We start from the raw sequence: 17712 nt of genomic DNA on the forward strand, positions 1-17712 counted from the left end.
ATGGGGAGTGTTCGGTTCAGTCTGATGCTGCTGTGTAAAGTTCCAATTCAAGCATGACAGCACAGCTTTGACCTCATATACAGGCATTTGTGGTTCTGTCAGATAAGGTATTTGCACCATGAAAAAGCAGCCAAGGCAGGAAGAAGAAGAATTGTAAAAAATTCTGCACATTCAACACACTATCCCCAGAATGAAAGCCAAGGAGCACAGAGCCAATACATTTCCTGGGAGCAGACTGCTTTCATGTGCAGGCTGTGGGGCTGGAAAGAAAAGAACTAGACACCAAGATGCTGACTGAGCCCCTGGATCAGCACAGGCCAGAGTCAAGGAGGTGTGTCAGGACCCAGGACACCTGTTCTTATCTGTCCCATCTTGGCTCTTGTTTGCCTGGCCGATATGCTGAACTCTTAGAAGTTTACTGCACTGTGCATGGAGGCTGGAGATTTGTGGGAAGGCATGCCTTTCCACCTGACACGATCAGCTTCATGCTTTCCCTCATCAGCTGTTTCCCATTTGCCTCCTGTGAGACTGGGACAGCATGACACCCAAAGGACCAGTAAAGGGGACAGGAAGTCCCAGCTCTGCTCAAGACTTCGAAGCAAGATGATGCTCAGGCTATAAGTTAAGCAAGTCCTGAAAACAAAAGGAAAGATGTTTGCCAGGGAGGAACGGGAAATGCTCAAGTTCTGACACTGAAGCTAAAGAAAAGGGACAAGAGCCAGCTCATTAGACATAGTGGGCTGTAGGAGAAGCCAAAGAGCATCAGGAAGGTTGTATGTGCCATGTGCAGGACTGCTGTTGAAGTGTCCAGCACAGTAGAACAACACCACCCCCTTTGTCAGATCCACTTGTGCTGCTCTGACCAGTCCCCGTCTGTCCCACTCCACCCTCCCCCCATCAGTTTCCTCCAGTTCTGTTTATTATCCGTGCTCTGGGAGCTGGGCATTGCCCTCTGACTCATTTCTTAGAAGCTGCCTGGTTCTTTTCTTTCACTGTAATTTATTTACATCATGGAAAACAATTAAGTTCCAAAAAGTCTTATTTATCCCACAGATCTGGTTTTATCTTCCTTAGCATCACTCTCCATTTGTTCCTGCTATTGCTTCATTTTTTTCTCACTTTTTTCCTCAAGGCAGGTGCAGCTGTGTGGGAGCCAAGGGGGCTGACAAACTGTAGCCCTGGCTTCTCCAAGACAACAGCTCTTCTCCCACTTCTCACCCAAGAGGATGAGAGTCCAGGCACGCTCAACAATAAATAACCAGGGAGATTTTTCATTTTTTTTAAATTTTAACGACTCACGAGGAAGACTTGCTGGTTAAATCATTGCTAACTCTCAACCTCCTCAATATTTCTTTGCTAATAGACTTCAGGTTTAATTGAAGGATCTTCTCTGGACTCTGTCTAAGGCACCATTTTCTCTTTAACCCCACCGCTCACAGCCTCACAAAAGCCAATCCATTAAGGGTCTTCATTAGTTTGAGCACCAGCCAACCACCCAAGCGGCAAAGGTCAAACACAGTCACCTGTCACAACATGGCAGTAAAACTACTAATTGTATGGGAACAAATGAGATAAAAAGATGGTACTATTATGCTATTTGATTTATTTTGTTTCCAAAGAGTCATTTAAGTCTAATTTACTTTGCAAGCTATAGAGTGGGCCTGTGTGGATACAAATCCCGGTGTGGATGTGAAGAAATGTGGGCGTGTGCATGTATGTGTGTGCACCTCTCTCTCTCACACATGCTTACACACAAGTGAACACATACAGGGGTCTGAAATGCAATCCAGGGAACTATAAAGTCATGGCACCATAAAGACTTAGATTTAACTCTCCAGGCAGACAGAACATCACATTACACAGGGATGGCTGTGTTGTAGTGGCACAGAGTCACACCAGCCATCCTGCTGCCAGCTCAGTTGGCCATGCACGTTTCCTCAGCATCCCAGCTGCAATGGCAGAGGCCGAGGCAGCCAGAGCAAGGTCCCATTTTGGAAGGGCATTTGCTTTGGAAACCTATTTCTTTTTTTTTTTTTTTTTTTTTTTTTTTTTCTGCTCAGGAGGAGAAAATGGCCCACATGCCCTCTGGTGGACAAATGCCATTTTGCAGCTCTGGGATCCAAATGGAAAGCAGCAAGTGGCCATATTTGTAGGCACGAAAAGAAGTCATCTCCCTGAAAGGTTTTTAAAAGCTCGCTTGCTATCCAGTTTGTTCTGGCAATCATGATTTCAGCACATCTTTGACTGCCAACTGAAAAAAAACCTGACCTTTCTAAGGCACAAAAAACACAGTCCATCCTCACTTCTTCATTGTAGGTGCTAAATCAGCATAGCCATCTTCACCAACAGGTTCTATTACCACGAGGGTATCATTTTTTCCTAGAAGATATAAATTGTATTTATGCTAAAATAAAAACCTTCTTGTTCAAACACAGGACCCAATCTCAAGCTGCACAGCCATCCTTCGGCATATCATATTAAACATCAGCCAAGATCAGGACGAAAGTTTCCTTTAAAAGATACTGAATGCTAATCACATCTTTGATATTGAATATACATCGCAAGAAATTCTATAAGTAGAATTAATATAGTCAAAGATCTTTCAAAGAACAGATTTCTCAATGTTCATGCATTAGGATCAACTGTTTCAGGACAGTCGAGGGAAGAAATTGAGGAATCACAAGCTCCTGAAACATACAAATGCATGAAGACATAACCACCTTATTGCAATGACTGAACACCCTTCTACACATACAACAGTGTGGTATGATGCATAGCTAGACTTGATGAGTAGACTTGTTGGGAGAATGTTAATATTTCCAACAAGGCAGTAATGTCATTAATGCTTTTCTTTGAAGTTTTTCAATCATCTCTGTTCATCAGTGAGTCATGCAGATCATGAGAATCAATACTTCTTATTACACATTGCGTAGGCAATAAACGCTCACAATCCGAAAGGAAAAACGTTCACTTAGAAACATTTCAGAGCATTATGAAGGCTATTTTTATATGCCTAATTGCACAGGCACGCACTATAAACCCAACTGAACAGACGTATAGAAAACTAACACTGGGAATAAAGAACAGAAAGACAGTTCCTGGGTGAATAGTGAGGAAAGAACCTGATGAAGATGAAGGCAGATGGCTGCACCGTCACTTCCAGTGCACACAGCAGCAGGAACTTCCCAGTAGAAAATGCAGCTAAGACATCAGTGAGATCTGGCTCTAGGGGGACGCAAGTTTCTCTCTTCCAGTAGTAAGAACGTTTCTGTACACTCCTGGCTTCCTCAGCTGTGTTGGCCCATATGGCCCAGTCATTCAGACACGGCTACCTCCAAGGGAGCCAGGGTCACGCCTGTCAGCCTCAATCAAATGTGTCCTTGTGTTCACTCCAGCAAGCAGATTAAGGAAGACTTAACTTGTTCTTGGCATTATGGGAGACCACATGGGCATCTGTGAAACATGAAAAGCAATACATGCCCTCCTCTCCTGTTCTGGCTCTCTGAAGGTGCAGAGATCTTCTTGGCCCAGGTTATCACTTCCTACTGGAAACAGGGAGTAGCTTGAGCACAGCTTCACGTGCTAATGGTGAGCATTTAAATTAGCCAAAACTGCCATTAGGGACCTGGCTTGTCCCTGAGCCCTTTTTTTTCACCACCCCACTTTCACTTTATTCCCATCTCACTTTCTACCTCCCTCAGTGCTGACATCAGCCATACTATATGGCTTGTCTTCAGCAGTCATCAGCATGTTACAGAGGATCCCACCAGCCCAAACTCATTAGGTCTTAGCTAACAAAGGGCTCATGAGGAAAATGTATTCCTTCAGCCTGTATTTAGACAAAGACATTTCCAATCAAAAGTGAGAAATAGGCTCCACCAAGCTTATACATCATCACAGATACCAGCAGGACCCCACAGTGGAGCTGATTTCTGAGAGAAAGGGAAAATTAGAAGTTTTCCTCTGGCAGTGGATCATTTGCACCATGTGAACGTATCCAAACAGCTCTAAATGTGCTCCAGAACTGGAAGAGGAAGGGGAAAGGAGGAGGATAATAAGAGTGTTAAAACATTTTCCCCTTTTATTTTTATACAAATGTTACATTGAACTCACCTTTTCTTATATCAAAATTTGGAAAATAATAAACCATAATAATAATATGTATATATGTATATGTATAATAATAAACAAGGCTTCCTGAGACCTTTTCCCCCATTCCCTAGATATTTCCCTAATAGGAGAGAGTAAGCAGCATTTCACAGCTCCAGCAGAGTCCAAATTAGTTTTTCTGGCAACCAAATGCAGTGTCTACTCCACTGTGCACATACACACACACATCGCTGCCTACAGCATGAACAGATCCTGCCTGAAGTGCAAAGCCAAGGAACCCGAAGCATTCAGTGCCAGAATTAAAACTGCCTTGTAGTGTTAAAGCTCCCCAACAAACATGGCTTGCTATAAGATTCAATTACACAACTATATTTTCAATGAAATGGGTCTTTAATCTAGGGCTGAGGATGGTGTTCTCTTAATAAATGGCTCTGCCCTTCTTTTATTTTCTCGTTGTTTACTGTTAGGTGTTATGCACTATGCTCACTGCTGAAGACAAAACTGTAGATTTCTTTCTCCCATGCTCTTTTCCGATGCTCATCATAAGAGTGGCTGAGTGCTTTTCTGAGTTGAATTCACTTATCCTCAAAAAAATGGGACTTGTTATTTCCATTTTACAGAAAAGAAATTGAGGCATGCGGGAACGAAGATCCAAAGGCATCTAATTCATTTTGGAAACCTATATTTGCAGCGTACTCTGGCCATTCTGTGCAAGCACCAGAGTTCCAATTATTTTCAATAGTGACATCTATGAATCAAAACCACACCGCAGGATGAAGCAGAGAATAGCGTGACCCTAAAACTCAGTGAGTTATTACTAGGGCAAAGTAAATTCCAACAACTCTTCGGAAATCCCCTTTGAATAATGATGAGATGAGCACTTCTTCTCCAGCAGAGGACTGGAGACTCACTGCAAGTTCCATAAGTAAGGAAAGAGAGGCCCTAAGGATGAGCATCTTTCTCTCTGCTCCATGCCTGGGCATAGTCAGGTTAAGCAATGACTAAGACAGGAATCCCATTTAAACTGTTTGTGATGAAGGACTTCTCTATAAGGAAAAATGGGCAGAGACATGGCAGAAGTGACCACATATTCACCCCAGTAATGCCTCAGTGCAATGTGAAGAAATAAAAATGCTCTCTTAATACTCTTGTGACTATTTTCATTCTGTGGAAAAGAAGAAATAAGACACCCTTAGCTTGCTTTTCCAAAGCATAAGAGAATTACATAACGCCCTCGCTAAGTAAGTAAGTAAGTAAGTAAGTAAATAAATAAATAAATAGATACAAACTGAAAGAAAAAAGAGCAGGCACCACACTGTCAAGAATAATTGGCTGTGCAAACACAATTTAGGAGGCAGCAGATTTGCAGAACAGTATCTTGGAGTGATGATGAATCACATCCATGAGTCAACCATGTCAAGCTTTTCAGGAAAAAAGCAGCTAAGACACTAGGATTATGAATAGCAGTGTCCTTTGCAAAACATAGGAATTACTCTTCTCACTGTAATCTGTTCAAAAAAGGCCACTTTTGGTGGCTTCTTTCCATATGGGGCTATTTAAGCAATGTGTACATTTACTCAGGACTTTGAGTCCTGATGAGTGGCAAACAAATGATAAGACATCTCTGAAGATAAAGAAAAGGGAAAGCCAAAAGAACTGGAATTGCTTAGTTGAAAAAAAAAAAAAAAAAAACCAAGGAGATGATAGGAGTTTTTTAATAAGTGAAAAAAGGGGGGAAGAGTAATTTTTTTCCCTTTAACTGACAGGTAAAAAAAAAAAAAAAAAAAAAATAACAACAAAAGATATTTACTTTGGGCACTGGGAAGAATATCAGAGGAGTAAGCAGTGTTATAGCCTTGCCTGGAGAGAAGAGGATGACTTCACTGGAGGTTTCTGAAGACAGATTAGGCAAACATCTGCCTGAAATTGCTTAGGAAACCATGATCTTCTCATGGGAAGAGAGGTGTAGGCTAAAGATCTCCTGAATAAAGCTCAGTTCTCATTAGTTTTCAATACTGTGATCCAGAGTGGGGAATGCCAGTTTTCTCAGAGAAACAATATGACATTCTTTAAAATGATGTTTTCCCAAATATATTTGTTGGTTTAATAAACAAAAAGCTTCAACCGAGCAAACATCCATCCCACAAGACTTGAGACTGTGTGGTTAACATTGGAGAATATCATAAGCAACGGGAAATGAGGGCTGATAAAGTTTGGGCAGGTCCAAACAACAGCTGGTGTTTCCAGTCTCCTTTGTAATTCAAGAGAGTTGTACGGATTGAAGGAGCAGTGGCTTGTGGAGCTGATGGGAAAGTCCTGGAACTACCTGTTTTATGCAGAAGTAGGAATGGACAAAAACTCCACTTCAGGGCCAGTTCATCCCAGGAACCTCCTGAATTCTAACCTGACTTTGGTTATATCTCAGTGATCTGCTTGCATCCACCGGCTCTCTCCAGACCACGGGCTCTCTGACGCAGCACACGGCCCAAAAGCTCACGGGGCACCTGCTCTCGTCCCTGCGGCCCAAGGGACGTCCCGCCGCCGCGGCCGGCGCCCTGAGGCACGCCAAGACCCGGACTCGCTCCTCCGCCACCCCGCTTCCTCCCGCAGACACAGCGAGGGCGGCGGCGCCTTCAGCACCGCGGAGAGCGGCAGGCCGGCCCTGCAGCAGGCAGCGCCCGCGGCGCCCGGCCCCGCTCGGAGGGCTGCGCGCGCTGAGCCGTCCGCCACGAAGGCGGAGAAACCTGCAGAGCCCGTGCCGTAAGCAGGCTTACCTCAGCCGGGCCGAAACCTGTTCCGAGGAGCCTTCTAAATCCTAACCGTAATGGATTCAGAAATGGCACTCTAAATTGCAGTTTAACCTTGCACAGATTTTTTCATCTAGAATTATTATATTAAATGCAGGTTAAAAAAAAAATCTAACTTAATATTGCTGTAAGGGAATGCTCTAGCATTGTTTTGCTCCTATGGTAGGTAAATGGTACCAGGTCATTAACCAGGCTAGTTAAGCAGCTCACCAATTTGCTAGTTATCCTGCCAACTAGAAAACCAATAGAAAATCAGATGATTACATTTTACATTTTCAAATAACCCTTAACTAGCAAGAACTAATTGATGTCCGTAACATCCCAGTGAACTACAAATGCTCCATTCTACAGCTAGGGAAACTGAGGCAAAGAGCTTCATACCGAGCCGCAAAAGGCAGCCAGGACAAGGAAGAGCTAAAGGAGACTCCTTGTTCCCAGCCCTGTATTCACTCCACTCCCAGGAAACACATGAAGGATGCTTCTACCCAATCATCAACTAAACCATCAGTCAGCCTAATAATTAGCTAATTAATTAGCAGCCACTCAAAGCAGATTCATTTACTCAGGGCCCCATCTAATATGATACTAACAGGAAAGTTAGATGGGGGAATCTAAACAAGGAATGGAATAGGAGAGCTTTACCCAGCACTAGGCCCTGGTCAACATACAAGCAGAGAAGTGTGGTTGGCTTTGGTGCCTACCACTGTGGCTGAATATTGACAGCAAGAAGGGAATCTTACAATAGAAAGTGGGAGAAAGCAGGAAACACTGGGCATTTCCATCCAGGGTGGCCAGGGAATACCAAGGCCCAGCATGACTCACCCAAGCAGTCTAGAGTCAGAAAGCAGCTGCCATGAAAAATCAAAAGGTCTGTAATGCATGAGGAAGATTATGTCTGCAGGTAAAGCATTCAGGTAGAGATATTTTATGAAGGACACAAAACAGTTATTTTTATTATTGTTGTTGTTATTTATTGCTATTATTATTATTATTAACTTTTAGGCTCATAGGAAAAAACTAGTCATATGTTCAAGACTATTCTATCAACTCACCAACAGCCCTCAAACAACCAGCTCAAATTTTTTGGATCTGTTTAGCATGGACTAAATGGGAAACAACAGTTGAATTTATATTTAAAGCTAATGTAGGTACTTAGCCAGTGCCATCAAGGATTGAAAGATTAAGTGGTAGGAGGCACTGGATAAAGGTAAGTTTTAAACCTATTTTAAAAAAAAAAATTAAAAAAAAAAAAAAAAAAAAGAGAGATTGTGAAAAATAGCCTTGTGGATATCATCATATAAATTTTTTTCCAACATTTGTGCAACTCCCTGCACAAATTAACTTAATCAATTATTTTCCTCCTTCCAAAACAAAATGCTTCCTTCAAGCATTTTGATCAGCCTTGAAGACGCAAGCACAGGCTCATAAAAGATGATGAAACTATGCCTTAACCATTTGCAGTCCAGTAGCTGAGCTCTAAAACCCTTTTTTAGCCTCTGGATTGTAGACAGGTGGTGTAAAGTCGTGAACCAGTCCTTGTTGCCCACCAGCTGGGGCAAGCTGCATGTGGGGCTCCCGGGCAGGTATGTGGGCTTAGCTAATTAGACATAACTTTTTATACTGAGATGCACTTAGAGCAGTGACACCAAGTATTTGCTTTAGGCTTACCCCTCATGCTAATGCCATTAAAATGGTGTGGCTCAGCAGTTTCCAAAGGGATTATCATGAGCCTCCATTTGAGGAACTCCTCATCTGACCAGCCTCTGAGCTGCAACTTATTCTGCAGAGTGGTGTCAGGCTCGCCAAGTGCCAAGCAGGGTCAACCCCACTCAAAAACACCATTCACCTTAGGGAAAATCCTCAGCCTGTTTTGCAAAAGACAGTAGACAAAACCATCGATATAGATTCCCTCCCCTCTCCAGCCCACAGAAGCACTCAACAGTCTCATGGGAAGCCCAGCGAAGTCCCTGCACCCCCAAGGCCCACGGAGCTGTGTGTCCACGGTGCACGAGGAGCAGGCTCACAGGGAGCTGAGAAGCATGAAGTGGCCTCCTGCAGCAGAAAAACCTGTGTGAGGATATGTGAAAAATAACCCTGACTCGCTAATCCTAGCTGTGAGCAAACAATTAGCAGGAAGCAGAGGCAAACAGGAAAGCTGATTTAATTATGTGACACTGATACAGCCAGTGAACTGGAGGGGAGGGAAGGGGGGAGGTGGGGAGGGCTAGGGATGTGGGGTCAAAACAGTTTGTAAAAATCTGTTTCACAAAAGCTGTTGTTCCCCTCGGGGCAGAGAGAGATTACCGTGGCTCAGTGTCTATCAAACACGGGAAGAGAATAGGGCCAGGGGCAATGAGACAGCTTCCGAGTATGAAGGGCCCTTCTTCTTCTCCGCAGCAACCAGCAGCCTGCCAAAGAATTCCTGTAAGCTCTCGGCGGCTTTGTGTGCCTGCCCGGGCTGTGGGGAGCACTGCAGCAGGCCTGCCTATTGTCGGCAGGGCTCAAAGGGAGCCGGGCAGAGAAAAGGGGAGCTGGGGGAGGAAGAGGGCTTAAGGGAGCTTGTTGTTATCAAAGCCGCGGAGCTTATTGTGCCAGAGCAGAACCACGCTGCCTCTGAGCCCCTTCAATGTGGCTGCTCACGGAGGCACTGCGGGCACACAGGGTGGGATGTGCCCCCCTCGGTTTGCAGGGGCAAACCTGCACTGCCCACTGGCACCTTCTGGCTCGGGGGGGGATGTGCAGGGGGAGAGAACCCTGTACCCCACTTCCTATACCCACTGCTATCCCAAGACACCTGCCACAGGACCAGAGCCCCATACAGAGCTCCTGCTGCAGCGTCTGCTGCAGGTAACAAGGTGTATAAGGGCAAACAGCCACATCCAGGTCAGCAAAGGCATCAGTCCATTGCTGAAAGCATCTACAGTTGGATATAAAGATGCGCCTGGAGGCTCCTGCACATCCCTTCAGCATCTGTGTGGTCCTCAATACAAACACACACAGAAGTACAAGCAAGGAAGCCACACACAGCACAGCACACACAGCACAGCACAGCAACACCTTCCTGGCCCACAAGCAACAGACATCTGCTTCCCTCACTTGGCCATGCATCTGCCTTAAGAGAGTCTTGAGTTGTTGGATTGCAGGTCAGGGTGTGTGGTGGAGCCAGCAGAAGGGATATCAGACCACATTGTTTTCAAAGCTTCATCTATGTGTCAGGAAGAGGCCAAAGGCCCCTGGGAACTGTGAGCCTCAGGAAAGGCCCTGTGAGAAGGGGGCAGCTGGCAGCTCTGCAGATACTGCTGATGTGCATCACAGACTGAGGATTTCCCAAATGTGCTCCAAACACCATTCAGACTCCAGCTGAATTGTAGAGAGGCCTGAGACTGAGATTGGGACACATCCTCAGGGCACCAGGACTGCGGCCAAGCGGGGTGTAGGAGTGGATGCCAGCCCAAACCCTGGTCTGAAGGGACTGGGGTGACTGAATGCTGACATGATGATGTTCCCACAGACTCCATGGGAGAACCAAGCCATCAAACTTATAACCACAAAGTAAAATTTAACGGGGACCAGAGCCTCCATCAGCTTTTATTCCATACAGACTTAACCAGGAAAGTACACAGCAAAGCCACAAGACCTTCATGGAAGTGAAAAAAATCCCATGGGCCTGGCTACTTCCCATGGTGAGTTTGGCTGTAGGAAGAAACCACTCTAGAACAACACAAAGCTTCCTTTTTCCTGGACCTGGGAATTTTCTCCACGCTCATGCCAACTAACTTGCTAGAAGTTCTGCTACAGAGTGACCAAACCCTCATCTGACTACAAGTCTCCCTAAACAGCCTTTCCCTGCCGAGTGTGGGTGGTGGAGAGCTGGTGTCTGACCACACAGCCAGACTCCTCCTGTCCCAGGATGCCCCCTCATGTCAGCCCCAGCAGGACTTGGCCAATTCACCATCTCACCCTGCGCAGACACACCTGTGAAGTGAGGACGATTCAGCCCCACACAGTGCCTTCTTCCTACCCCAGACCTCATCCCTCATCCCTTCCAGCAGCTGCCACGGCCAAGCAGCGTCACTGAGCTGACTGGGCAGGGAGGAGGAGCTGGGGTGGGCAGGAAGGGGCACCCCAATAGGGGGGTGGACTCCCACAGTCCCAGTAGAAAAAGTAGGGGGGCTGAGGCTGCGGGGGAAGGGACGCAGGCAAGGCAGGGAGGGCTTCTCATTGTGAGGGAAATTTTATTTTTAACAGATGCTAAGGCAGATGGCACAGAATTAACAGAAAATGGGAGAGGAAAAAAGAGGAAGAACATTACTGGCTCCAGAGAGAGTGGACATTAAAAAAATAAAGAATAAGGGAATGAAAACAAGTTTAAGTACTCTCTCCAGAGGAGGGGGGGAGGGAAAGCGTGAGGCAGAGCAGGGACGAAGCAGCGTGATAATAACCAAAGGCGTGAAATTGCAAAAGTAAAATTTGTGGCACTCGGGAGGGGCTGATAAGGCCCCAGCTTCATTGCAAAACTCACTCAGAAATTACTGATGTGATGTTTTAGCCTTTATCATTAATAATAATCGAGAGTGGGGAGTGGGGTGGGGGCGCCTGAAACAAAGAGGGAGAGAAATAGTGTGAGCGTGGGGAACTTGGGCGGGAGGCGGAGGAGGGAGCTGGGGAGAGGAGCAGAGGGTTCAAATGAGGGAGAAAAGGGGCAAGGAAGGAAGGGAAAGCTGGAAAAAGGAAGGGAAACAATGCAGCAAAAATAAAAAATAGGAGGAGGAAAGAAATGAAGGAGGAAGGTGGAAGAACCAAAGGAGAACAAAGGGAAAGACGGGCAAAGACAAGTTTAGGGGAAAATGCCAAAAAGTGAGCAGGGAGGAGAAAGAGAATGAATGGAGAAATGATAACAGAGATGAAATAGTGGAAGCAGACAGACCGCAGGACAGGGAGCAAGGGAGGAAACAAAGAGATATGGCCCTGCCACTCTCCTCCCAAATTAATCGCGGATACATCAACCCGAGCCACTAAAACAGAGCTATTATGAATGGGTTAGTCACAGGTGGAGTTAAAGGCCTACAGAGGGATATTAGCCAAAATTGAGTGGCTTTTAATTTCTTTCTAACGAGAGATTGTGGCTGGGGAGCCAGACAGTGCTTCAGCTCAGCTAGGCCTGCAGGCACGACACACAGGCACCGGCAGCTCCCTGCCGCCACGCGAAGCCACGCAGGCTGACCTGTGCGGTGCACGCAGCGAGGTGGAAAAGGCCCATGTGAGCTGGCCACCTGCTCTGCAGGGTGAAATGGCAGGGCCGGGCGGCACACACAGGGACACGGAAAATACTCGTGGACATCGGGATGCTCCACTGCCTCGTTGCCCTGGTGCGAGGCTGTACGGCAGGTGGACGCGGTGCCCTCACCTCGCGGCCCATCAGCGGGCTGGGGGATTCGCAGCACCCGTTGGGGATCGGCTCTCACCACAAGAAGGTTCTCCCTGAACCACAGCCGGCTCATTGCCCTCCTGGAGAGAGCAGGGAGCTTCGACACAAGACCGGGACATCTGGGTTCTATTTCTGGCTCTGCTGCTGGCAATTCACCACATTTCTCCGTTTCCCCATCTGCTATCTGGGAATAATGCAGTATTGTTAAAACTAAGCACTTATAAATGATGAATCAGGCCATCTTCCCATTCTGAAACCATGACATTGGTTTAAAAACTCACAACACCTTCAAGAAGGACAGGGCCACACACAGGAGGGCTCACACCGCTCCTGAGAACACAGTCTATAGGACTCCCATTTTCTCCACAGCTGTAAGATTTAGAGATAGGTTTCTCACTTCATCTAAGCTTAAAGCTCACAGCTCATCCGTCCACATGATGTTGGGATGGTGTGGGAAAAAATAGAAAACAACTCCAGAACTATCAATACTCAGCAACACAAATGTTTTTCTTCTAGAACCATGTGCAAATTTTCCATAAAAGCCTCTTAGTTCCTAAAGTATCATTTTATTACAACAAAAGGGATGGGTCAGTTTTAACAACACTTTCTCCCTGAGGCCATTTTGAAGAGGAGCAAAAAAAGAACACAAACAAAGTTGTGGAACCTGGCAACATCCAGCTCTGACATTTTCTAAACAAAAACATTTGCTTTATGATTGAAAACGACATTTCATTTATAAGTTTTAGACAATTTAGGCTTAAAAAGGACTCTGAAATGGTAAAAAGTTGCACTGGGAACAAAATATTTCATTTGATCTGATCTAAAATTTGGAGGCTGGGATGTAGAGAGTGGGAGATAGAGTCAGGATGAGAATGAAATTGATTTTTTGGAAAAGCATTTTGTATTTTGTCTTCTTGTCCTATTGGAGCAGGATAAGTAAGGGCAATTCACAAATTCTGATTGGAAAAAAAGACTATTTCCTGCTTAGATCCAACTTATATCTATTTTAAGGACTATTTAAGGATATTTTAAGGACTGCAGATAGCGTGTACTAAGTATTCTTAATTTATGTACTTATTTCATCCCATTACCCATATGATCCAGCATAAGCAAATTCCATAGACACTTCCATCTCATTGCTGGTGAAAATGCTCACGCATCTTCCACCTTTCCAAGCTGAACCCAGACTTGCTAGTGATGGCTGTAGAAGTCACTCAGGAGATGTGTTTTCAGGTGAAAGACACAAACGAGGTGATCTGGAAAGTACAAAAACTAATTTGGAGAGTGGACATGAAGACAGGAGGAAGCACTCCTGCAAATTAGGGGGGCCTCACATGATAGTGACATGAAATTGCAGCAGTGCACAGGACTGTACTGGGGGTACTGTTTATGCAGTGTTTATGCATTACACATGTGCTAATTCATAACAGTCCACAGAAGCTGCTCGTGATGCATGGAACATCACGTGAAATCTGATAACAACAGCCATATCTAATGAGCAGGATTCTCATCTGGAAATCACCTGCTAACTCATCTGTGAAGAACCCAGGAACTTCAGAGACAGCCAATCTTAGTGGCGAGGCAACTTCCAATCTTGAGAGGTGGGCAATGCTGGAGTCAGCTGAGCCTCCACATCTCCAGTACAAGAACCTCTTACCCACCCAGCTACGAAACAGCCCCATTGCGTGAAGTTCAGCCTCTGGGAGGATTTTTCTCCCACTGAGATGGGAGGACCTCTAAGAATACCTTTACAGTCGGCAGAAAAGCAACATTCTAAGGTGAGACAGTCCCAAGAGAGAGAGGAAAGTGGGCCTGGGTGACTGTGGCCCATGTGGAAAGCATACACTAAACAGAGTAGAGTGCAAAAAAAGTCCCATAAACCAAGCACAGAACTATGCTAACATAATACCTCACTCGACAACCTCAAATTGCTACGTGCAGGCTTTCCAGCATGAGCATTGGATGGGGGTCTACATGTTTCCTGTTGATAATCCTTCTTCTGTCTCTTCTGTCAGCACAGAGCAAACCCACTCCCCCAATCACAAATGCCTTTTTCTGTGTGCCCCGTTTCCTCCGGGTTGCCAGCTGAGGCCACTCCTTAGAGAGCTACACTCCTCCTGGAGTCTATTAAAGCTCAATTACCATAGGCTGAGTGGCCTCGTTGTCTGGCAAAGGGAGGCAGGATGCTCCTCTCTCTCTCAGGATTGGGTCTGCCTTTCAGCCCAGCCAGTTCACATCCCCAGATCAACTTAATAAGCACAAATCAAGTACAAGAGGTGAGGGGAGGATGGCAGGAAAAAGCTGCAAGGAAACAGCTCTGAAAGCCACTGGTACCTGCCTTGGTGAGACTGGCTGGCCCAGTAACAACAAAGGGCATACTGCTGATTTATGCCACAGACACAAAGGAGCCATCTTGATTCACCTCCCACAGACCCCATCTCATCAGCACCTCCTCCTGCCAGCCCAGCCCAGTACCCAATCCACCAGCGCTTCCAAGGGACCAAATACACTCTCTCCTACATGGTCTGTTCACATTCTGCCCCACACTGTTCCCCAGCAGGTTTTGCAGCAGTAAAGTTCTGGCTTTTCCCCACGCTGGCAAAAAGCCATCATCAACATCAATGCAAAAGTTTCTATCAGTGATAAATAGCTTCCCTCCCACCTACAGCCTCCCTTCTTGGATGTGCCTTCTGGGGCCCGAGTGTGTAGATGGAATTATACAAATAGATCAGTCATACAGATAGCAGTCGTGTTTCATTTGTTACTGAGAATCCTTATGGACAAGTAAAATAAGAGAGACTGAAAAAATGTAAAAGCATTTATTTCCCTCCTTATCCCTTAAGGACCCATGTTTTCCTTAGCTGCTTACATCAGTGAGGAAGGTGGGGGTGATGGAAGGGAGGACACACTCCTAGGCTGAAGGTCTAACTTTGAGTTAGCTCGTCTCCATCACCTCGACAGGACTGAACATCACACAGAGATCAAGAAGTAAAAGACTGTGATAAACATTCTTTACCTTCATCATCAGACCTGGGGAAACTGAGGCAGGGAAGAAGTCTGACAGCCATTTACAAAACCCCTTAGAAATGTGCCTGAGAACCAGAGACAGATGAAACAGGTCCCCTAAGCTCTAGGCTGCCTGTCTTCCTTGATAATCCATGACACATGCCACCAGCTTAGGAACAAGGGAGCAGAAGAGGGGAAACTCAAACCCAAACCACTCACAGGCATCACAGAACAGATACTGAATCCAGAAGGGTCTGCACAATTTCCCATCTTCACAGTGCAAATCACCACTCAACCCTAAGTCACCCTTGAGGCCTGCGGTAGAGAACACAACCCATCACACTGCATCACAGGGCAGCTTTCTACCCTTGGATGGGCACCAAACATCCCTTGCTCTTCTGCAGCACCATCCTCGCTGGGACTCTCCAGATACCATATCTGTTTTCTGTCCAACAGCAAGGAGCCCAGCAGACACTGGTACATTCTTCCTACTACCAAATGTGTCACTTCAGACTGGACAAAAGAAAGATGTGAGCGTGAGACCAGATAAGAAAAGCATGGGAGCATAGGTTGGGTGAGCATTATTGCCCATACAGGAATAGAAGGGTGGGGAAACTGACAGATTGCCCACACAGGCTGAGTGCCAGGGCAGGGGTGACATCTGTCTGACAGAGTTCCCACTGGAATCATGCCTGCAGGGTATGCTTTCCAGCATGGCCTGATATACACCCTGTTCCCTTCAAGGGAACGGTCTGGGGAAGCTGTGGCTGCATGACCACATCCAAGGAGAAAATCAGCTCTGTGGACTCCGCAGTTAGCACAGGCAGCCATCTCCAGAGGCGCTGACACCTTTCACTCCTTGGTGGCTCTGCTACACTGGGCACAATACTCTGGGGCTCCTAGGCAGACAAAGGACATTCAGCCCTGAGACTTGAGATGAGCCTGGGAAAAGGACGTTACTATCACAATCCCACTAGACCTTGGCAAAATCCAGGTTGCTTTGAAGTGCTCAAAATGCTGTTTGCCACCTCCCTAGCTTTACTCTGAGCCTTGTGATGCTTCTCTTCAAGCTTCAGCACCGAGAGGCGTGAGATTTTAGGAGATAAGAATTCAGAGGGGGAGGCACTGAAAGCAGAGACTTGGTTGTTCTTCAGCTGAACACAACAGATTCAACAACTCCAGGAGGCAAACAAATAAAAAGAACATTACACTGGAGTTGGTGGGTTTTTGTTTGCTCTGTTTTGTAGTTTACTGGCTCTACAAATGCTGTAGAAATCCCCCACAAAACAAAATTCTTTCACCCAGACAAAGAGCAGCTGCAGCAGGAACGCCTTGTCCCTTTCCCATTCTGAAGAAGCCCAAAGCAAAATGGATCCTTGCTGCCTGTGTCCAGGCTCAGCTACCCTAGACAAGAAGAATTTTACCAGGCTGGTGATTAAGGGAGAGCTGAACCTTCATTTAGGAGGAGTCTTGGCTTTGTGCCATCCTTGGTTGAAAGTCCTCAGAGTCTCAGAGGTGAATGTTCTCTTGCTGGAAAGAGAAAATGTATGGGGCAGGAGAGGAAGCAGATGATCTCCTGTGCCATGAGAGAACCCCAAGAAGACAACACACAGCAGCACAGCTGCCCAAATGGTCAGTCCTGCATTCAGTGTACTGAAACCCCACTAAAGAGAGCCTCAATCTGCAGTAGGGTTGAGCAGTGCCTGGGGCCAAGCGCAGGTACCAAGCCAAAGGCTCTGCCTCAATGGGAAAAAAGGAGGCAGAGAAAGGATGCTGAGGAGCAGTGACTGGGGCTACCCTGCACCTGCATGTTAAATAAATAAATAAATAAAAGACTTAATATCAGTTTTATTCCTTCCTCTGCTGCCCACATTCAGAAATCCAGCCTTCTCCCATCAAGGTGGCAGGATCTGACACTGCAAGCACCTCATCCAAGCTGACCTGCTGCTGGCATATGACACCATCAAGCCGCGTGTCAAATTCATATCTGATAAAGCCATGGCCTAAGGCAGTAACTGGATGGCTGTATGTTGCACTCCTAGGAGGAGTCCCATGGCATCCTCCTTCCTGGAGAAAGGAGAAAAGACCTCCCTCCCCTGTGCACCAGCATCTTCAGGAGTTCGGCACCCAAATGAGCACCGGGGAGGGGGCCTGCTGCCAGGAACCGGGGGGTTAAAAAAAAAGAGAGAGAGAGATGGAAGAGAGGCAGCGAGAAGAAGCAGAGAAAGAAAAAAAGAAAAAAAAAAAAAGGAGTGGGAAGGGAGAAAGTGAGAAAAAGAGAGAGTGAGAAAAATGACAGGAGCTGAATTTTCGGCGCCCTCACTTTAAATCAAGATAAAAGACTGAAATGGAAAATAACAG

Source organism: Centrocercus urophasianus, unplaced genomic scaffold, assembly GCF_019232065.1.
Source record: "Centrocercus urophasianus isolate 14NV4802_14NV808 unplaced genomic scaffold, USGS_Curo_1.0 seq_17, whole genome shotgun sequence".
Classification (NCBI taxonomy): domain Eukaryota; kingdom Metazoa; phylum Chordata; class Aves; order Galliformes; family Phasianidae; genus Centrocercus; species Centrocercus urophasianus.